A 23,108-nucleotide genomic window follows, 5' to 3' on the forward strand; every position below is an offset into this window, starting at 1 on the left:
GCTGTAGATCACAGGTCAGATTTTCCTTCTTTTTTCCTCCCCCTTGGCATTCTTTGAGTCTTGCTTGCACGCATTCTAAAGCATAAACAGAACTTCATCATAGGAGTTGTACCCTCATTTTTCAACACACATGGAGATCCCTGCCCACTCCTCTGTCTCCTACGGAGAGAAGCAAGCTTTTCCTTTTTAAAATAGTGCTCAGAAAGATTTTTTTTTTGGTTGCAGTTTGCATTTTCATTCGGTATGTAATTGCAGTGTTTGTGTGGGAGTGGATAGGGATGGGGAGGGGGTGAGCCTTTTTTGATTTGTTCCGGAGTTTTTCTTAAAGGCACATGTAGAAATCTGCACAGCAGGTATATGGCATTGATTTAACCTACAGTCATGGGAGAGTTAGTAGAGCATATGGCTACTTTTTTCAGTAACTGTCAGACCTAAAGCAGTCATAAGAAACTGGAGGGCAAGGAGGTAGGTGGAGCTTTTTTGTTTCCTTCTCTTTTCTCTCTCCTGCGCACTCTCTCCCTCTCTCTCTCTCTGTCTTGTCTCTCTGTCTCTCTCCCTCTCTGCTCTCTCTCTCTCTCTCTGCTCGCTCTCTCTGCTCTCTCTGCTCTCTCTCTCTCTCTCTCTCTCTCTCTCTGTCTCTCTCTCTCTCTGTCTTGTCTCTCTGTCTCCCTCTCTGCCCTCCCTCTCTCTCTCTGCTCTCTCTCTCTGTCTTGTCTCTCTGTCTCCCTCTGTCTCTCTCTCTCTCTCTCAGTGGAATAAGCAGTCTGCTCGCAGCCTGTTTAGAATCACCTGCAGTTTCTGTTTGGGGTGTACACAGTGAAGAGAAGGAGAAGGAAAGAAAGCACTAGGTGCCATGGGTCAGCTCTGCTGCTTTCCTTTCTCGAGAGATGAGGAAAAAATCAGTAAGTGTGACTTGTATGTTTGATGAGTGTTGGACTATTTGATGCTGTTGTCTGGTAAGCGAGTTCTCAGTGCATGGAGAAAAAACAGAATCATCAACTATGGGTATGGGTGTGTGTGTGTGTGTGTGTGTGTGTGTGTGTGTGTGTGTGTGTGTGTGTGTGTGTGTGTGTGTGTGTAGTACTGAAAAGAACTGGTGGGTGTGCAGTTAACAGTCATCTGTAAGATCATGTTTGAGAGGGGATATTAAAATAACTTATTTCTGGGTTCTCCCCTCCCCCATCAGTTTTTGACAGCTTACCTTTACTTTTAGAGCTAGAGATGTTAATAATCACAATTTGGTTTGAATTTTCTTAAAACACTGAAAATGATCGTACTATGTATCATAGGAAATGGGCTGTATTCTCTTATCTAGAACTAGCATATTTTCAGGGCAGGTTCAGTGATAACATATAGTGAGTTAAAGCTGGATTTGAAAGGAAGTATATTTTGTATAGGTAGATATTATGAGCGGTCTTCTGCATTGTTCTTTATGGTAAGTAATTCAGATATGTAATCAGGCAGGTTATTTTGAACAAGCGGTGAAATAGTTGGGCTGCGTTTCTGCTGGCAAAAAGCCTTTAACTGAACATTTTTAAATGAATGCCAAACATATTCCACATCTGTTATTGGCATGCGCAGCAGATATAAGTAGAAATGATGACAAATGCACTGGAATTCTTTATTCATTGTTGGTGGTGTGTATTTAAGTCATGTTTTACCAAATTAGCTGGACTTAGGGTGTTTTAATTAATTTACTGGATGCAATATTTGCCATAAATTGGCTCTTCACTGGAGTATTTACTTCAGTCTAGTTTTCTAGTAACATGTTTCTAATCTGCCTTTTGAAATATCCAGCCAAATTTTTGTCACATTATTGCTAAATTCAGTTTCACTCAGGTCTCCAGAATTTTGCAGTATCTGATCCACAGAATCAAGATTTCTGCATCTGGTTTATATTTCCTGCTGTTTATTCCTTAGGAAACTGGCCAGGCTCATGTTAAAAAAAATTAAACTTACCTTTCATTTATTCATTTGCAAAATAAACCAGTTTATATAAGGCTTGAAGGTCAACCACACAACATATTTTGAATACATCATGGACAGTAAAAACTTTGAGCATTGATTGGAATTAAGAGGCAGTGTTGTGAATATTATTTACAAAAATGACAGTGTATGGTTTGTGATAGCCCTGTTTTCAGAACTTCATACAACCTTACATATTATCACTTCACAACAACCAGCTTTGATGTCTCATTTGTAAAATAGGCAATTTGTATTTTTAAACATTTCCCAAAATGGCTTGTGCTTCCTGAACATTTTCAGTTTATTCTTATCAACTCAGATTTTGGTGAAAATCACCACCTGAAACAACTTTGCCTTGAAAAATTGGGAGTGCAGAAGCATTCCTCCCTTAGTCCTCCCTGCAAATACACATGCTCCTTCGCTTGTGCTTCCCCTTCTTTCTGACCCCTTCCAAAAATGCAAGTTTAATCCATTTTTTTGAAAAGTCAGGTTTCAAAGCAAAGTGGTTTCTTAACCATTTTTATCCCTCCCTCTACTTCTGTGGATTCCTTTATACCGTTCCTGAGAGCCATGTCTCTAGTACTGTGTGAGGCATGTCCTCATTCACAAATGGATGTCAGGAAGTAGTGCATGCTGCATGTCGAGTCATAATTTCATTTCTGAAAAAAGAAAGTGAAGGTATCTGAAGGAGGAGATCTCATCCAACCAGAGCAAATCAGGGTCAGGAGCAATCATTGTTGTGGTTTCCCCTTTTCTCTCATTCACACTCTTTCTGAAGTCTTGTTCTCCTAACTCTTCAGCTGTGTTTCTCCTTTCCTTGTTTGATTTTCTCTTTTTATTTTGGGGACTTATCCCCTCCCCTATCGTATATGTTTCTCCTAGTTATCTTTAAACTTTTCTTGCCTTTTGTTTGCTGCAAGGAGGGCTAAGGGTGTTTATGATAAGGGCTCAGGTGGAGAGATGAGCCCCATGCTGTGCATGCAATGCATACTAAGAATGCTTTTAAAAAACTCATCAGAGAATTCTATGCATTCATTCGAGAAATACTTATCCAGTGCCTAGAAGACACTGTTTGAAATTCTTTCAACATAATGCCATATACAGCATATATATTAGCTCAATCTTGCAAGTTGATTTGATTTCAAAGGAAAAATGGCTAATTAAAGTTTAGGAGCTACAAGGACATTGAATATCACAGAAAGATATCGTGTGTCACATCATCCAGCCATAATTCACTGTTTCATTCATGTATCCATCCAGTAAACATTTTTAACTGTCTACTACAGACAAGGAACATGTACTAAGTAATACACATTGTTCTTATTCATTTTTGACTTCAGTAAGGGAGTGGCCCTGGGAGTGAGTGTAGAGGAACTAGAATTGTGGATAATTGATGGAAGCATTGCAGGGGAATGTTTGAATTTGTGGATATCATTCTCAAAATGCAGGTGAGTTGAGAAGCCCGAACTCAGCAGTACTGCAGGGATACAGGAGCAATAGAGCCCCGTGGCAAAGTGGTAAGAGCCCAATAACTTTCCTCACTTTTTCTTTTGATCTTTTGCCTCTTGGTGCGGTTGATAGAAGCAATTTAAATGTATTTGCATATTACTGCTGCCTGTATTTATCAATTAAAGCAGCCAGATTTAAAAGAGAAATTCAGAACGGATGATCTTCAAATCTTTAGGAACAGATAATTAAAGAAGGTGAAGGTAAAGTGAACCAGAATAGAGTGTTGGGATTAACTTGATTTTCTAGTTAATTCACTTAATTAGAAGTTCTGTTTGTGTTTTGAAAATCCTTCCACTTCTGTAGTAAGTCTAGTATGTAAAATGTAATTTGGAATCTCTTGTGACAATTAATAATATTGTAATGTATGTCAGGGTCATCATTTTGAACATCAAAGATTCATGTGTGTAGTACTGTATGTAAAACGTAAGAAATTCAGAAAAATCTGTACTATAGGGTAAGTTGTAGTTTTGAATAAATTCTTGGTGTGAGCTTTTTTTCATTTACCTCTTACCTTTAGAAGTAAGGGTGGCAAAAAAAAACAAAACAACAAAACTCCAGTTAATCGAGGGTGCCTATATTTGCGTTCCATTTGATGGAAATTTTACTGTTATAGGCTTAATTACTACTTAGTTCTTCTCATAGAGCAAACCAGAGGATAAAAAAAAAAACCCTCCTTGAATAGAGAGCAAACATTCTATGTGCTCTTTTCTTGCTACAGACTGGCCTCTGTTGTGAACAAAATCCCTTTTACCTTAAATATTTTAATTGAATATCTCTCACTTACTCTGAATGCAAGATATTATTGCATTTATGTATTTTAATGAATTAGGAATACATTAGTACTTTATAGTAGATATGCTTATATATAAGCGTCTTCTCTGTGGTTGAATTCATTCATTTCATGGGATGAGTCAACAATCTCAGGATGATAGCCCTTTTTTGTCTGGGAACTTTGGTTGTAATTGCACATTTACAAACATTAGGCTATGTTGACCTTTTGTTTGATGGGACATTTTTCCTTATTATGCATACTGAATACAAATGATGATTGGTGTTCAGGAGAACTCAGGGTTAGGGTCTCAATAATCTCCCATTTTTAGACATTTCTATACCCTATCCCTTCCCAGCCTCTATTTTGGGGCAGGGAGAGAATCTAAGAATCACTTGGGGTTTACCATTTTATATTAAAATGCCAGGTCCTTTCAGTGTTGGGCTACCACATGGCCAGACCCAGCCAGGAAATCTCCCCAAAGACCCAAGCCATTACTCTACCATGCCCTTAGAGTCTCTGGAAGTTTCTGGGGAACTCTGGGTGCATGCTTCTTTGGATATAATCCTTGTAGACCAGGGTGGGAACTCAGACCAAGTTTTGTTTTATTTTTCTGGCATTAAATGACCCATTTAGTGAAAATCCCTCCCTCATTCCCTTTCCACCGAAAGAGATTAAGTTCGTATTAGAGGCACTTCCTACCTTCCTTCTTAGTCTAATAAGAGGGAAAGACACAAAAACATGTAACTAGAATACACATTATTACTTCTTTAATCTCACTGGTGGAGGTACTCTCTCCAAGAGTGCAGATCCCACCCATGCTGTCTCAGAATGAGACCGTTGTTTATGTTTTCCTCCTCAGGGGTTTAGCGGACATACTAAGGATAGCCCTCTGGTTCTCTTGACATGATGTGGAAACCCTTGGAGCCTTTGAGCTTCCTTTCCATCAGTTATTGTCTGTCTCATTCCATGGGTAGCTTCCTTCATTTTCCAGTCACACGTTGTTGTGATAATAGCAACTTTGGCTATACAGTTTTTTGGTTGGAAATTATGTGTGTCTTATTCATTCACTGGGTGAACTAAAACCTTTTTCCTAAGTCTGTGGTATTCTGTGACTTGCAGGTAAATTTACAGCTTCATTGGAAGAATATTATTGTTTAAAAAGTAGACCTTTGTTTGATGGAAGAATTTGAGGTTGCCAAAAACTGCAACTTTTATGTATAAGGGAGGGAGAAATTCTTCCCCACTTCAAGTTGATATAGTGAAAAGATATATCATAAATAAGTTGTAAATGTGTTAATCAAGTGTTAACTCCCCAGTTATCATCTCATTACAATATATGAACACCTCTCTTTTTGACTAAGAAAGCCCAACATCATTGGTTGACTTTGAGATAAAGCATATCCCTGATGGACCTTAAAAAGCTAAATTACTAACTTTGCAGGCAGTTATAGCAAGAATGAGTAGTAAAGAAGGGACCTGAGTCCTGAGAGGGAATGCTCTTGGGGGATGCAAGGGATTTCTCTGTCCTCTTCCTGCCCCCATCTGCCATGGCCTCTTGGAATAGTGTTACTCATACTACCAATGACACCACATCCGGCAGTTGAGGATGTTCATAAAAGTTGGAGGCACAGTTGAGAGAGCAGAGACACAGATACAGTCACTCACTCAAACCAGAAGCAACTTCAGGCAGTGTGACCTTTGTCATCAGAGAAGGTAACTGGCTGTAGACTCAAGAGAGGGCTAGCCCTGACAAATGATGAATGTTCTGAGGAGTGAAGTTGACCTTGGGAACTAGGCTAAGTGACGTGCTTAGCAGAGACATTGAGTCTAAAAGGGAACTTTCTGAGGATTCCATGAGAAAGGATCCTCCTGTTTCCAGAGCTGAGAGTTGCTGTGGCCCCATGTATTCCCTTGATATGTGCCTCGCTATCATTGCCCACCAAGTTTACATCTACTTTTCCTGAAGATACTGCATTTTTGTAGGAGAGTTTGCCCTACATTTACGGGAGGGGAATATTTTGTAGTTCTTGTACTTACTGTGTCACTTTAGTAAGTGACTTTGCTATGAGCTAATTTTGTCTACTGGTGTTACTGTTAAAGGGACTTTATGAGATGGCATAGTAGCAATGGAAACATCTATGTTACTTCTAGGACTACTCCAGAGTAATAGCTTCCCTCTGGGAAACCCAACTCACAAATTTGAGGAAGCAGCCCAGAAAGGCAGCTACGTAGGCTACACTTAATACTCCTATCCAAAGGATTATTGAACAGAGTTGTTATATCTTTGTAACAAAAAGAAACATGCTTTAACAAAACTATTCTTAAAATGAAACTGCATGTCTACAAGTCCATAGTCTTTGAGGAATTAAAATTTATGTATGTCACTCAAAAAGTAATGAAGAGATACATAGTAGATGTCAGCTAAGAATTCCCCAGGAAAAATGACTTGTCAACAGAGAGATTTATGACCAGAAAAGGAGGTATGCCATTGTGGGGCAAAAGATAACCCATGTGCTTCATTAATTTCTACACAGTGTCCAAGGAACTAGGAGAAAGTCCCTAATGTATTAGGCAGACCCCAATGTCATGGATTTACAGAATATACTAAGAGCCACTCAGGATGAAAAGTCATTGGTGGGCTGTTTTGTGTATCTTTAAAGGAAGAACCCATGTTGATGAGACCTCAGAAATACAAAAGCTTTTTTTATGTATAAAAGAAATAAATTTTACAGAAGTAAGTATTGAAGAATGTTTTTAAAGGCATCTTGAATATAGGAACACTTTCCTGGAGGCAGAGTTTTGCTATCTAAAAATGATTTTTCTTGTAGTTAACAAAAGGATAAACACAGCGGGAACTTTTGGTCCCTACACTAGTGGTCTCTAAATATATTTTATGTAAACTCCTACCAGTAAAAATTTGAAAGCACATATATGTAACATATGCTCTGATTATGTGATACATCCATTCAAACAAATGACCCAGGTGTCCAGGATGGAGTTATGTTTTCCTCCTCAGAGATCTAGAGTCTGGTCCTGAGGGATTGGGGTGGTAAAGGAATGGTAAGAAGAAGGGATGTCTTTCCTAATGTTATAGCTCTTCATGATTGTTGGTTGATTATCAATGAGTAATCCAGATTTAATTAGCTTTTTAAAAAGTATATTTACTAATATGACAATTTATACAGTTGGTACAAATGTTTCCCCTAAGAGTTTTGACACATTTTCTCACATAAAGAGTTCAGGGAAAAGTGGGTTCAAGCTTAGAAAGTACACAGGGCAAAGAGGTAAATTCAGTTCCTGAAGTCCTTTGCTGGAGTCCCCATTACGTTCCCCTAAGGTGCTGTGTTATTTGTTTGTTTGTTTGTGCTGGCCTCCGTTTGGAAATGTACGTCAGCCTTTTTTCATTGAATTGAATCTGTTCTTGCCTCCTGATGCAAACTCTGCCACCAGTCACTGCTATCCCAGGGATGGTGTTAGGGTGTCACCGAGAAGATGAGTAGCCCCAAAATCTCCAGACATTTTGAAGTTTTAAAGGTTTTTCTCTGTCCAAGATGGATGATGAGAGAGAAAAAGAGGCAAAGTCTAAAGGATTACCTCTAAGCAATTCCTTATTAGAGACAGATCTTTCTCTTCTCTACTACCAGATGCTGGACCTCAGACCTGAATCCCCAGTTCCTAAATCATTGGTTTTACAGGTCCTATGATCAAGTCCCTGAGCCAATCCACTGACTCATCAAAGACTTCTAAATTGATCAAAGCCTTTTCACATAATTGGGGTGTCTTTAATTAATTTGATTCAATCAGATGTGATCTCACTTGATATAGTTATCTGAGAGTATCATCTTGTCACTGTAAGTTAGGTGGGGTCCTTGATCAATGGACTCAATGATCCCACTTCTTAAACACACACACACAAGTTATAAATACTACTGCTTTACTAATTTGTTCATTATAAAATGTATACAAAAGTAGAAACTAAAAAGGATGAGATAAAGACAAATATTTTAAATTTCCTTATTTTGTTTATTAGTAATACAAAAAACCCTTTTTGCCATTACTAAAATACTTTATGAAAGAACAGTGTGACTGAATTGGTTTTATTTCCTTAATCTCTCTATATATCCTGGGAGATAGGGTTTATAAATAAGAATTTTGTTACTAATTAGTGTGATTGATGTAGGCAACTAGGCAGTGGCATGGATAGAACTTTGGGCATGGAGTCAGGAAGACGGGGTTCCTATTCTACCTCAGATACTTGATAGCACTGTGACCCCAGGCAAGTATGACCCACTTAGTTTCTCTTTGCTTTGGTTCCTCATCTGCAAAATGGGGATCATAGTAGCACGTACCTCCTAGGGTTATTGTGAAGATCAAATGAGACCGTGATTGTAAAGAGTTTAGCACAGTTGTTAGTGCTGGCAATGATGATGATGATGATGATGATGATGGTGGAGGTATCTCATCAGGTGAATTTTAATGCAGTTACCTATGAGGCTTGGACATTTAGGGTGAAAACAATGACCTGCATTCTGTAAAGAAAATAAGATGCTTCCTAGTGAAATAATATGGAAAATACCTTTAAAATAATTCTTGGGAAATACATATATCATTTTGTTAAAAATTAAATATAGCTCTCAGAGACAAATGGGACCTTTAGAGTTCATGTCAACTGAGACTTCAAGAAACAAAATGACTTTACATGGACTCTTTTTCCCATTATACCCATCTGTATGCCTTTCTCTCTTCTCTCCCCTTTCTTCTCTTGTTCCCTCCCCTTTTCCTTCTTTGATCATTTTCTCTCTATATAAATTCTCACAAATATAAAAAGACTGTATAATCCCTGGAAAACTCATTTCTTCTGAAAGTCTTGCTTAAGATCATAGATTTAAATAAAGGTAGGAAGGAGAGAATTTGGTTTTTTTCTTATTTCCTGGGGGCACCTAATTAGTCCATGAGATATAGCACTGGACCCAGAGTTAGGAATGCCTGAGTTCAAATCTGGCCTCAGACAGTAGCTATTTGACCCTAGAGAAGTCATTGAAAATTTGCCCAGAGACTTCATCTATAAAATGGGGATTATAGCACCCACCTCCAGTGGCTGTGTTGTGAGGATCAAATTAATTCAAAACCTGAGTTCACATGCCACCTCAGATACCTAGTACCTATATAATTCTAGGCAAATAAATCACTTGACTTCTATCCACTTCAGTTTCCTCATCTAAAAAATAGGGATCAGAATAGCACCAGGGTTTTTGTGAGGATCAAATGAGATAATAGTTGTAAAGTGCTTAGCACATAGTAGGTGCTATATGAATATTAGCTATTACTGTTATTAAGGATATAGTCAAATATCCACATATACTACTTTGTGTTTGCCTTTTAGATCAAACAGGATATAGTAATATTATGAAAGCTTGGAAGTGTATTTTTTTCTTTCACCACTCCTGTATTAGAGCTAGGAGTAAATGGGGTTGAGGGAGGGTAGCTAGGAGCCAGAGGTGGGGGTTTTATCATCAGCCTTGCTACGGTGTTGCCAGGGGCAATCTCAGCCTCTGACCCCTATGTTAGTAAGCAAAGTGCTAGAAAAGCTGGTGATTTGTATGGAGACTGATGCTGCATCTTGCAGTAGTTACCTGAATCTTGCATGATGGTGTGTCCACATCTCTGTGAAAAGCATATAATGGGATTGAATGTCAATCTTTGAGAATAGACTGACCCTCTCCTAACCTATATCTATGGTGAATTAAAGAGGTGAAGAGTAAAGATATGCCTGTAATTAGAGAAAATGCTAATGTTTGCCAATATACACCAAGAAGCTCCCTACCATTTCCTTTTATAAGAAGTTTGTTTTCTTATTTTATAAGATTAATTGAATATATTTCAAATTTTTGTTCCCCTTATGGAACATGGTGTCCAGTGGTCCAGTTTAGAGCAGCATCATAGGGTAGAAGATGACTGGTGTAAAGCGTTATGAGTAAAATAAAGAGAGAAGATTTTTATTCTTCTTTTTAACCAGTGGGGGATTCCAAATAGTGTATTTAGACATCAGTGAAATAGTTCAGTCATAGTGGAGTTATGGATGTGTGGGATGGCCTTCAGGGTACCTCTCACTTAAGTCACATCAGGCAGATGGTTCTGACTCTGCCTGTGCTTATGTCATCCCAACTCATGGTTTTAGGTCCTGACCTATACTTAAGATGGATATGAGTAGTTCTTTTTATTAGCCATAGTCTAGTAAGGAAATGAGAACACCCTGACTTCCTCTTTTATGCCTGCAAACCCCATCCTTCCCATTTAATAGGTGACTGGGCTGGATAGAAATGAAGCTTACCCCTAGGAAAGAGTTGTAGTAAAGGACTATTTGAGAAACAGTGTCATTAGAGAGTTGGTGTCCCGAGGCAGGAAGACTTGAGTTTAGGTTCCCCATTTTACGTTTAATGACCATACAATGAATTAGCCACTTGACATCTCAGTACTCCTGGCGATACTCTTATTACTATATTGTAAGTTGCAGCAATTATTAACTATCCTCCCTTGTGCCAATAAAACCATAGATCCAAACCAAAAAAAATTTTTTTACGGGACACTGTATGGAATAAGAAGATGAATAAGAATCCTTTTTACCCTGCTGGGGCTCACAGTCTATTGCAGGAGATAGATAACTGCTTCGGGAAAGATGAGAGACAGAAAAGGAAACAACTGAAAGTGTCCAGGTACTAAAAGCTGTTTGAAGAAACAGGCTTCTTGGGTGCCTAGAGACTCCTTCAGGCCCTCCACATTTAATGGTCTTTTAACTTTTTTTCTTTTTTTTTTTTAAATCTATCAAAGATGTTTAAGATTGCCTCTCTGAAGAACCCTTTATCCTGGCCTGGCCTCTCTTGACCTGGGTCTGTTTCCTTTTCCCTACCACAATTTCTCTCAACTACTTGTCTTGTAGGTCAACATTTGATAAACTAATAAATAAAAAAATTTCAACGGGTAGTGACTTAAAGTACTGCCCTTTGGGGGAAATTAGTATTTTTCACAATGCACAACGGAAGCTCCAAAGGTAGAATTTCGGCATTCACCAATAATCCACTATGGGAGATACACCTATGTTCCTATCATAATTATTTGCAAGATGCTGTTCTCAGTATTATTGGAAGCATTTCTTGGAGGCAATTTCCCTGCCTTGCCTGTTCCTGAATCAGGCCTCCTTATGAATTTAGATCTTGGAGATTGATATTCACCATAGATCCTAGTGGTCCACTCACCAACTATTCATCCTTAATTTGAGAGCAGCCCAAGGAGACATCAGACAGAAACCTAACAAAAAAAGCACTGTACAAATGCAGTCACCACGGATGTTAACTCAAAATTTAGGCGTCTCTTACAGGAAAAAAAGGGCAGCTAGGTGGTACAGTGGATAAAATGCCTGGCCTGCAGTTAGGAAGACTCATCTTTCTTAGTTCAAATTCAGCCTCAAGATACTTACTAGCTGGGTGACCCTGGGCAAGTCATTTAACCCTGTTTGCCTCGGTTTCCTTATCTGTAAAATGAGCTGGAGAAGGAAATGGCAAATTATTCCAATATCTCTGCCAAGAAAACTCCAAATGGGGTCATGAAGATGGCTAAGCAACAACTATAGGAGTAAAACATTTGACAGATAAGGTATTTAGAGGTCTGGATCTTGAATTGTCAGTGGAAAATAGTTAGTAAGTGCTGCTCCCGGTGACTATTAGCTTGTTCAAGGTCAGTTTAGAAGCAGTTTATTATAGAGACACGAGGAATCTAGAACTGTATAGTTTACATTTTTAGCTTTCTTCTCTCTGAATTAGTGGTGAGACAGGATGTGAATAAAGGTTATCTCTAGGGGAAAGGTATTTTAAATAAGGAAGTGGGCATGTATTAAGTGTTTAATTAAGTGCTAAGTATTATGTGCACTAAGTACATTACAAATATAGCATGTGAGCCTCACAATTATCCTGTGAGGTGGATGCTGTTATCATCCCCATTATACAATTGAGAATACTGAGGCAAACAGAAGTTAAAAGTTGACCAGGGTCACACAGTTAAAAGTGTCAGATTTTAACTCAAGACTTAACTGACTCAAGGACAAAACCTCTATCTGAGTATGCCCCTCTGTTAAAGATACTTCAGTTCGTATCATCAGGCATTTCTAAGCACTACAATAATTGTGAGAGATTCAGATTAATGTCAAAATTTAGGCCCATCCTTTGTACAGCCCTCCCTCTCGTAGATGAGCTGTGACAGATGGGAAGCCAGGTGGTCTTTAAGATACAACTCTGAAGATTCTAGAATGCATCTGACAGGTATTAAAAGTTGGTTTGGTCAAGGGGTCTTTTCAGCCATTCATATGTCTCTTTTTATACTCCTGATGTTTACATTTTACCTCAAGTTATGTTTTGATATTGTAACCAATGAGTATAGCTGTGGAACAAAGATGGTTGCTTGGCCAGTCACTCTTCTTATGCCTTCCCAACAGAAAAGAGATAGATTTGATACTCCCAGACCATACTTGTCTCTCTCTGCTGGCCTGGCCCAAGATGTAACATTGCCTTTGGTCACTGCTGTCACCTCCCTCGTCCTCTCTTTCTCATCAGAAGACAGAGATTGCCTAAGGTGCCCACGTTTATAATTATCCAGCTTGTCTGCAATAAACAGTAAAGTAGTGGTTTTAGTCTATTAGTAAGAACCATCACAGCCTGTAGCCCTCAGGTCAGAATAGAAGTCTATTCTGAGACAGGGGTTAGTTAGTCACCTGACCTATTTAAATTCATCTGTATTCAAGCTAGTCACTGGCATCATCTAAGTTATACTCTGTGTATACAATTAAAGGCATAACACAGCTCAGAAGTAATTAATATTTTAATAATACTTAGTAAATTAGCTTTTCAAGTACCATTGGAAATGTCAAGTGAAGAGCTTTGAAAAAAAGAAAACTAAAAATTTAAACATCTCTGTCCTTTGATAAGGAAAGGGAGGGGAAAAGAGGCACTTTGCCAGTTATTTAAATTTCTATGGAAAAATAATTTTGTCAGTAAGTGGAGTGGTGAGCCAGGGAAGTCTTCAGCTATTCAGCTTCACTGCCAATCACAGATGCCACATCTGTGTCTCTTTGCATCACTGGTGGACAGTCTCCCCTATAGCTTAGAGTCTACAGTAGCTCCCCAGAGCTTCAAGATCACGAAACCCAGGGTCTCTAGCAAAGGTTCCAAAAATATTTTCTATAACCACAGGGGAATTCATCTGAACTCAACCAAATAGCCTATTAAAATTTCCTGGTGCCACATGAAAGGTAAAAGAATGTTACTTGACTTAAATATATTGGCCAAATATTCATCTGCCTGACTTATTTTTATTAAGTTGAATTTAACAAGCATCTTTTAAGCACTCACTGTCTCCTAACCACAAGGTTAATAAAAAGATAAAAACAAGACAGTCCAATCTCTCACAGAGCTTACTTCTGCTGGGAAGAAAAAGTATATAAACAGATAAGTAAATATAGTTTGTGTGCAATAAAAGAACTTTAACAATTGGTAATAGGATTCAGGAAAGACCTAATATTTGAAGAAATGTTTGAGCTGAACCTAGAAGGGAGTTAGCTAGGAATTCCATGTTACAGAGGTGAAAACAGAATGTTATGTGCTAAAGAGGGAGAAAACAAGTCAGCTGTTTTTTCATTGGGCACCTTTTAGTATGATGAAAATACTTGTATATCACAGCTTTGTAAAGGGAACAAATATGATTAAGACAGAACATTTCAGGCTTGGAAAACAGCCTTACAAAGACGCAGAAATGGGAAATGCGATGTTGTGCTAAACAGGGAGAAGCAAATAAACCTAGGTTAGAATAGAAGTTTTCATTGCACAGCTCTTGGAATAAAGAAAATACTTGTAATTCACAGCATTACAAAAGAAATAAATATGATTAAGTCCAAACACATGTTTGTCATAAGATGACATAGTAGGCCTCTTTGTTCATATTTTTCAGCAATGAATACACAACTCAGGTGTTAAGTGTGTTTAAACAATCTATAGTACATACTTACTGAGAACCTACAATGTGCTTAGCATCATATTGGATGCTTTAGGGGATTGAGAAGAATTCTGGGGTATTGTACATAGAATGTTGGAGTCAGGAAAACCTGATTTTAAATCCTACCTCAGACACTTACTAGCTGTGTGACCCTGGGCAAGTCACTTAATCCTATTTGCCTCAGTCTCCTCATGTGTAGAAATGATCTGAAGAAGGAAATGGCAAACTACTCCAGTATCTTTACCAAGAAAACCCCGAATGGAATTGGGAAGATTAGGATGCACCTAAAATGACTGAACAATGACAACACTAGGATATAGCCCCTGCCTTTAGGAACTCACACTCCAATATGGAAGATAAAACAAAAATGTGTATGGCACAGCGTTTAAGTTGGGTCATATAGACTACGGGCACAATAGAAATTCAAAGAAAGGAAATATGAATAAGGCTAGAATAGTCAGGATCCAAGAGAAGGTTATTACTCTAAATTATGTAAAAAACTCACAACGCCGATGCTGCAGCTCCTTAAGGCTTTTATGCTTCAGGAAAGACAAGAGACAGAAACAAGACGCAATTAAAATTGTTTAGGTGCTAAAAACTATCTCCGGAAAGATAAAAGTGTTTTAAATGCCTAGAGACTCTCCTGGGCTCAAAGACCTTAACTATGTAGAATCTCCCAGCTCCTCAGTTTTTCATTCTATCATATATACTTCAGATTCCCCTTTGAAGGTGTGATAGGGACATAGGGTACAAAGATAAAGGATAATAAAGAGAATCCATTGCACTGTTGCCTAAAGCTGTGCAACTGCATTTTTTAGTGGCTTTTTCTATTATCTTTGTTACTATTGATGTCCTCCCTATGGTGTAAAGGGTTAGGGGCTGTTTCCTTCAGGTTAAGTCTATTAGGTTTCCTGCGTGTTGCTTCCCTCAGTAATGATAGCTAATACTTACACAGTGCTTTAAAGTTACAAAAAGCATTCCATTCTCAGCAACTTTGTGAGGTTGCTGCGTAATCATTTTAGTTATATCTGACTCTTTGGGACCCTACTTGGTGTTTTCTTGGCCAAGATACTGGAGTGGTTTGCCACTCTTCAGGTCATTTTACAGAAGAGGAAACTGAGGCAAGCAGGGTTAAGTGACTTAGCCCAAGGTCACAGTTGTCTCATATGCAGACTGGGGATGATAAACTACTGCACATGGTTTTGAGGCTCAGATGAGAAAAAATATGGAAAGTGTTTAAGCTGCTAAAGTGACATATTAACCAGTTGTTTTAAAGTTGCCAGTAATATAAAAATAAATGAAAAGTAGAAGTGAAAACATTAGTTTTTAAGGAACAAAGAAACCTTAGGGGTAGGGTTAGTCCAATGGTGTGGCAGAGATCCAAGAACACTTTGGGTTGAACAAATAAACTGGAGCGATTGATGTCAGAGAAGAGTACAGTCAAAGAATCAGGTCTTGACACCATTTTATTTTCTCCAATCTGTATGCAATCAAGTATACCTGCATATGAGCTTTCAGCCAGCCTGGAGGTTTGGATAAAGGGAACAGTCTGAACCAGATCTGCAAAAAAAAACAAAAACAAAAAACCCAAAACAAAATTTAAAAAGTCTGTGGTAGCAAGGAACAGTGAGAATGTGCTACTCAGACCGACAATGAGTGTCCTTGGGATTTAGTATATGTCACAGAAACTGTTACATGTGAAAATAAATATAAAGAATCCAAAAATACCCTTTACTTGCAAAAATAACCCCTGTTATAATGGCTTTTGCTGGTTGGGAAAAGGTTGCAATGATTCAAGAAGTCAAGTAACAGAGATACTTTAACCTAGTGTTATAGTAATTATTCTTGCGATAGCATAATTTTTGTAACAATCAAAATACCTAAGCTTACTACTAAAATTAAAGACTTAAGATATTGAAGCTGGGCTTTATTTTTAAATTTCTTAATTCATACTGTCAGGAATGGGGTAATTTAGGGTGTAATACTAGGTTACTCCCTTCTGAAAAATTAAAAACAGTTCTAATGTTTATGAAAGATGTGCATTCCTTTAATACTTCTAAATTAGTAGTAATTATGAGATGATCTGTGTTTTGAATCAGTGCATCTAGAGCCAAGTAATAGTATATTTGCTGTTGCCTATTGGAAGATTTATCTGTAGCAAGGGGGTCTAGGATTATGTTGATAGATTCCAGGGACTCTGTGGACTTGGATGAGACAAAAATAAATTTACGTTTGTTATTTGCTTCAATCTTTAACAGAAATTTAGTATTTCCTTCTATTATGAATATAGGCAACAAACATTCTGAGAATGATTCCATCAGCTTCACCAGACTACCATAGGAATCCATGACACAAAAAATGTTACAACCCCTCATCCTTAAAGAATTTGCATGGGACTTATAATCAAATGTAGGCTCTATTTAAATGAACATTACAGAAAATCAGAATTTGTAGTAATTTGTTCAGCCAACAAACTTTAATCTACTGTGTTCAGTGCTCAACTAGATGCTCCTAATATCAATCTGCTACATACTGTTCCCATATTTCCTTTGTAATTAGATTTATAGATTTCCTAGAAATTGTAAAAAAAAAAAAAAAAAAAAGGTATCTTTTAATTATTCACTAAAATACACCAGAACTAACCATGTAATTATTCACTGCTGCTCAGTTCTTATCATATAATTTATGTAGAATCATTTTATAGGGAAAAATAGAATTGGACTGTGTTCAATTAAGCTTTTTACACCAAACCCCAACTCATTAAAATTTTAGGGTTACCTTAGATTCTTATAACTATGCTACTTACCTTTGAATATAAGGGATGGATGGGAAGGAGTTGACATCCCTTCCTTAATTATTTTGAATCAGGCTTTCATACGTAACTAGTTATTGCTTTTCACCATCTATGGTGAAAGTAGTTGAGCCCTCAGTTCAAATCCTGCCTTAGGTATTTATCAGCTATCACCCTGAGTAAGTCATGTAATTCCTCAAGTAAGTCATTTAATCTGTCCCCAGGTAACTCTTTAAGATAAAAACTTTAAAACTTTCTTGTGTCATAGACCTCTTCAGTACTCTTTGAAGCCTGTGGATCCTTTCTGAGAATTCTGGTTTTAATTGAATAAAATTGAATAATTGGAAAATTGAATAAAATAAAAAAAATGATTACAAGGGAATTATGTTAAATTATAATCAATAATTATATCAAAATCATGTCAAATCAATAATTCTTTAAAATAATTACAATTATATCAAAATGTAGTTATCAAAGTATTTTAAAAAACAAGTTCATGGGAACCTAGGTTAAGATGTCTGCTGTAATACTGCTCTCTTTCTTCTTCCCTCTGTCTCTCTCCTCACAAGAGTTTAGGAGAAGGAAAGCTGTTCAATTTACCTGGAAGGAAAGTGAACACATACTCTATCTCTTGTATTGTAATAAACACAATACTTTTAGGATTTAGATTGCAGGAGGAGCAAGGATCATCCCCCTTAGAACTGGGTGGGAGGGGCAGAATGATTATAAGAGAACTGCTTCATATGTTTTGATTTTTTGTATAATTTTAATGCTGCAAAGAGGAAAAATATACATTTGATTTTAAAAACTTAATAAGGAAAATATGTATGTAACAGAAGTTTAGGGCCAGTTTTCTAGATGCTAGATTATGTGGAGATGATCAAGAGTCAGCAACTTATTTCTGGTCATACAACTAGTGTCTGAGACAGATCCTGATTCCGGATATTCCATTCTGTCCACTCTGCCACCCTGGTGCCCATAAAGGATAAGTCCCTGACTTGGCAACTGTGACTTTATGTTTATGTTTATAATATGTATTAAATATATAGTGAGTGGTAAACTGTGTTATTAGAGATTTGCTCGCAGCAGATTTGTCTTGTCTTGGCGGCTCAGTTAAAGACTTTCAGTAAACAGGAAAAGCTCCCCACCACCACCAAAGTGTATTTTAAAATGTTTATGTTTGGTCTGGGCCATCTCCCCACCCCCCTTTTCCTTTTTGAAAGTGAAATGAAAGTCTTAAATCACATAGGAGGAAAATAGACATTCTTCAATACTTCTCGCAGCTGTGCTTCTGGGTGCTAATGCAACAAATCTGTGAGCTCAACAAGATCCTGTCTTTTGTAGATTATGCTCTGTTTTCTCCATTAATTTTCATTGGTGCCCTCATGCCCATGTGAACTTAGAAGTATCTGTCAAGGGCAATCTTTTTAAATTGTCTGTCTCCTCTGACCACCTTTCCCCTTGACTGACCATTTATGACCAAGCACTCTTGCCTTCTTGAAGCTTTTTTACCTTTAAATAGTATTTTTTTTTGCAGTGGGGACGTAAGCTCTCCATCCATTGTGTAACAGACTGATGAGTAGTCTCTGCATTTTTAATGTTCTGTTCCATCAAAGATATTAATTCTTTTGTAGCCATAACCCATTTGGCTACATAGCATATTTTTTGTCAGAAGTGTACCATTTGAACATCCCTAAGTCATTATTTCTCTATGGTCAGAATTTAAATCAAATTTTGGGAAACCGTCTTTTGAATTTCTCAGAAAGAAAAGAACCTTGGCTGCCATGCTAAGCAGTATCTCTGAATGACATATATGCTGGTTTAGATGAAGGTCGATGCACCTTCCATCCCCTCTGTCTGTATCTTGTGTGTATGATTTTGTATGTACATGTGTGTCTTTATCACCAGAAGGTAAACTCCTTCAGGGGCAGAGACTATGTTTTTGTCCTTCTTTGTATCCCCAGTGCAAAATGGGAAGGGGTATGTATGAATGGAAGAATCTGGAAAGGCCTCCATAAAGAGCTGGCATGCACATGGAGGGGAATTAGAGATTCCAAGAGAACTTTTAAGCCTAGAGAAGAGTGTGGACACAGTCAAAGAAAATGTAATGTCATTTATGGGGAAGATCAAGTTGGCCAATGTCCCTGGAGCACAGAGTGTGTTAGCTGGAGAAACGTGTAATTATCCTCGAAAGCCTGGCAGGAGCCAGATTGTGAAGGGCTTTAAATAGCAAATAGTAGAGTTTGCATTTTATCCTAGGGGCAATGGGAATTGTTTCCCTGTAATCTTTAATCATTTTTATGATGTTGTTTACCACAGGTTAGCTAAGCAGATAGTTTTGCTAATGTTAATATAATGACTGATCTGCTAGGGCATTAGACAAAGGAAGTGCTGCATATGTGGTTTTATTCTAACATCAACAAAGCTTTTGACAAAATCCCTCCTGCTATGTTTGTGGACGTGATGGAGAGATATGACCTAGACAGTAATAATACATTTGTGTGAGTTTGGAAGAGATTGAATGTCCAGACTCAAAGAATGGCCATTAATAGCTGTATGTCAACATGTATGGACATTTCTAGTGGAGTGTCTCAGGGACTTAATTCTTTGTAGCATTTTTTTTGGCATTATTGACTTGAATGAAAGTATAGATGGCATATTAATCAAATTTGCAAATGACACAAACCTGGCAGGGACAGTTATCATACTGGGTGAAATTGACAGGATGCTTCTACTACTACTACTACCACTACCACCACACCACCATCACTACCACTACTACAGCTACCATCACTACTACTACTACTACCACCACTACCACCATCACTACTACTGCTGCTACTGCTATGACTACTACCATCCCCACTACCACTTCTACCATCACCACTTTACTACCATCAATCCTACTACCACTGCTATTATTATTATCATCACTACTACTACTACTACCACTAACATTGCCACCACCATTAACTTACTACCACCACCACCAATACTATTTACTATTATTACCTAACATGTAACTCTTTAAGATTAGCACTTTATAAATATGCAGAACGCTTCACAAATATTACCTTAATTTTATCCTCACAACAACCATTAGATGTTATTATCCTCTATTTTACAGATGAGGAATCTGAGACAGGCAGGTTTAAATGACTTGTGTAAATAAATTACACAGCTGTCTGAGGCCAGATTTGTACTTGAGTCTTCCTGTCTCCAGGCTCAGAGCTCTGTCCCCTTGCCTGTCTAGGGTGTTGAACTGAGTCTAATATAATGATATTTAATAGTGATGAAGGGAGAGCCCTGCAGTCGAATCCAGAAAGCCACCTTCATGAATCCAAAGTAGGTTGGTAGGGCTAGAGAACAGTCCTGAAAAAGCTCTGAAATTTCTCATAGACTTTAAGCTCAGTATGAAACAATTGCAGTAGGGCAGTCAAAAGAACTGTCAACTTTCCCCCACCTTTTTTGAGTAAAAACCCATGATTTGTGTCGTGTAGGGAATTCCTGATATGGAAACTCCCTCCACTGGTGCAGATTAAGGTCATTTTAGATTGCTTTAGTTCAGAATAAGGGAGGGACAATAGTTCTAACCTTCACATTATTTGGATTATTTGGCAGAGGCAGTGGATAGATCAATGGACCCAGAATCAGGGAGACCTGAATTTGAAAGACAGAATTTAGAATACTGAAAGTCGTTGGACATCTCCTCCAATAGCATTTATAAACACCCACTATAATTGAGAGTACAAGTGGCATAGAAATGCTCCCTGACCTTGTGGACTTCGTAATTTCATAAATATGAAACCTGTTACTTCCTCTAAACAGAAACATATATTAATAATCTGCACTTGTAAAATGGTTTAAATTTTGCAAAGCACTTTCACAATACAGTGCCCTGACATTCAGTTATTAAAGCTTTGAACTGCATTCTGACTTGGGGGATACCAATTATTATCTAAGTCAGTTAATCCTTGAAATGACCCTGTGAAGTACATAGGGCAAGTATTCTTCTTTTTACAGATGAGAAAACTGAGGACCAGCGAAAGTTTAAACCCAAGGTCATATAGCTCTAAGTTAGAGAGCTAGGGCTCAAAACCTTTTTCTTTCTTCAGTGGCCAATACTTTTTCTGTAACACCATGATGTTCTGCCTGACCATGTCACCTCTCCATGGGCATTTCTTGATTGTGTTGTGATTTTTCCATGGCACAATTTTTCTGTTAGTGCTGAACATGAAGTAAGGAAGGCCTGAGTCCAGAATCTCTGCCTTGGCACGTGCTGATTCGACTCTGGAACTGCCAGTTAATAATGACTGATGCCAACAGCATGCATATGTGGGTTTCTATAGTTTCTCTATTATATATAGTTTATAATAAATTGATAAACTAATATTTTATAATAATATATGAAATTATCAATAATTTAGTAAATTATTGATGTTAAAATTATTTGATAATAAATATAATAAAGTATGATACAGTGAAACAATGACAAATACTGCAGTTTATTGACAACTGCTAATTATCATTAATAATTTGGAGGAGCTTTGCATAGAATCCTTTCTTTTGAGATTATCTTCAAATTTTCTGGTATATATCTTGTTTCCATGTTCTCTCCTTTGTATTGTGAGTTCCCCTTTTATTTTATTACATTATTGTGTATTTGTCATTACATTAATATGTATTTCATAAATAAAGCAAGCATTTCCATAACAATACAATAAAAAATGATTGTATGTGAAACTGTACAAGTTGCTATTCCTGTCAAATATACAACAAAATTATCACGTAATTTAAAAAATTTTTTCTACCCTCCCCCACACTGCCCTAGAGATGGCTACCATTAGACATAAGTATTTATGTAAAATTCTCTATATTCTTCTATTTATCATTCTTTCTCTGAAGGCAGATAGTATCTTTCTTCATATGCCACTTATAGTTAAATGGGTTTTTATAATAGTCAAATTAACTTCTTCACTCAAAGTTGTTCTTTAAAAAGTATTGCTGTTGCTAGGTATTGCATTTGAATGACAAAAACACGCTGTTTTGGGAATACCAGCTATTACTCTGAACCCCATCTAATAATAAAGATAATGAAGAATTGCCAATAGATAATTAGGATTGTAAATGCTGAAAGGTCTGTAGAGTAATTAAAGCTTATTGGTTAGCCTAATGCAGATTAAGAAATAGTATTGCTTATCTCTAGAGCCTGGTTTTGTTTGTGAGGGGGGAAGAGTAGTAGGAGTAATACTCTCACTCAGAATTTTCCCGTACATGTATTGTCACCTTTCTTTTATCATAGAATTGGAAGCACAGAATCTCAGTTAGAAAGAGAATTCAGAGGCCAGTGGGGCCAACCCGAATCTTCTGCAAATGGTCATTCAGGCTTGCTTCCTTCCAAGGTAGCTTATTTCTACCTTTATATGGCTCTCATTGTAGCATCCACCTTACCTGTCTTCCCTTTTGGAACTTCTCCTTCACCATGATCCCCATTCCAGTGCTTGAAGAGAGCCATCGTAGCTTTTCCAAACTAAGTATCCTCAAAGTTCCTTCAACCAATCCTTATCATTTATAAATTTTAAAAAAGCTCTTCATTGTTCTGCTTGACATTGTATGGATGCTCTTGAGAATATCATGTCCTTCCTAAAATGTGATACAGAGAACTGAACACAATACTCTTTTTATGGTCTAACTAGGGCAGAGTACAGGAAGGTTGTCACATCTAGTCCTAGAACAACAACAACTACTGCTACTACTACCACTATTACTACTACTACTACGACCACCACTATCACCACCACCATTACTACTACTACTACTACTACCACTATTACTACTACGACCACCACTATCACCACCACCATTACTACTACTACTACTACTACCACTTCCACCAGTACTGCTACTACTATTACTACTACTACTATTACTACTACCCACCACCACCACCACCACCACCACCACCACTACCACCACCACTACCACCACCACTACTACTACTACCACTACTACTACTACCACTACTACTACTGT

General features: G+C 37.6%; 1 protein-coding gene and 1 long non-coding RNA gene across 3 annotated transcripts in view; both read left to right on the plus strand.

Moving 5' to 3' along the window:
• Positions 1–23,108, plus strand: part of AKAP7 (A-kinase anchoring protein 7) — a 150,091-nt gene that overhangs the window by 124,043 nt on the left and 2,940 nt on the right. The window lies entirely within an intron of this gene.
• Positions 21–21,314, plus strand: LOC140526796 (uncharacterized). Its single transcript, XR_011974530.1, has 3 exons — positions 21–241; positions 3,414–3,482; positions 21,301–21,314. It is a non-coding gene; the product is annotated as an uncharacterized lncRNA (long non-coding RNA).

This window comes from Notamacropus eugenii, chromosome 2 (assembly GCF_028372415.1).
Source record: "Notamacropus eugenii isolate mMacEug1 chromosome 2, mMacEug1.pri_v2, whole genome shotgun sequence".
Classification (NCBI taxonomy): Eukaryota; Metazoa; Chordata; class Mammalia; order Diprotodontia; family Macropodidae; genus Notamacropus; species Notamacropus eugenii.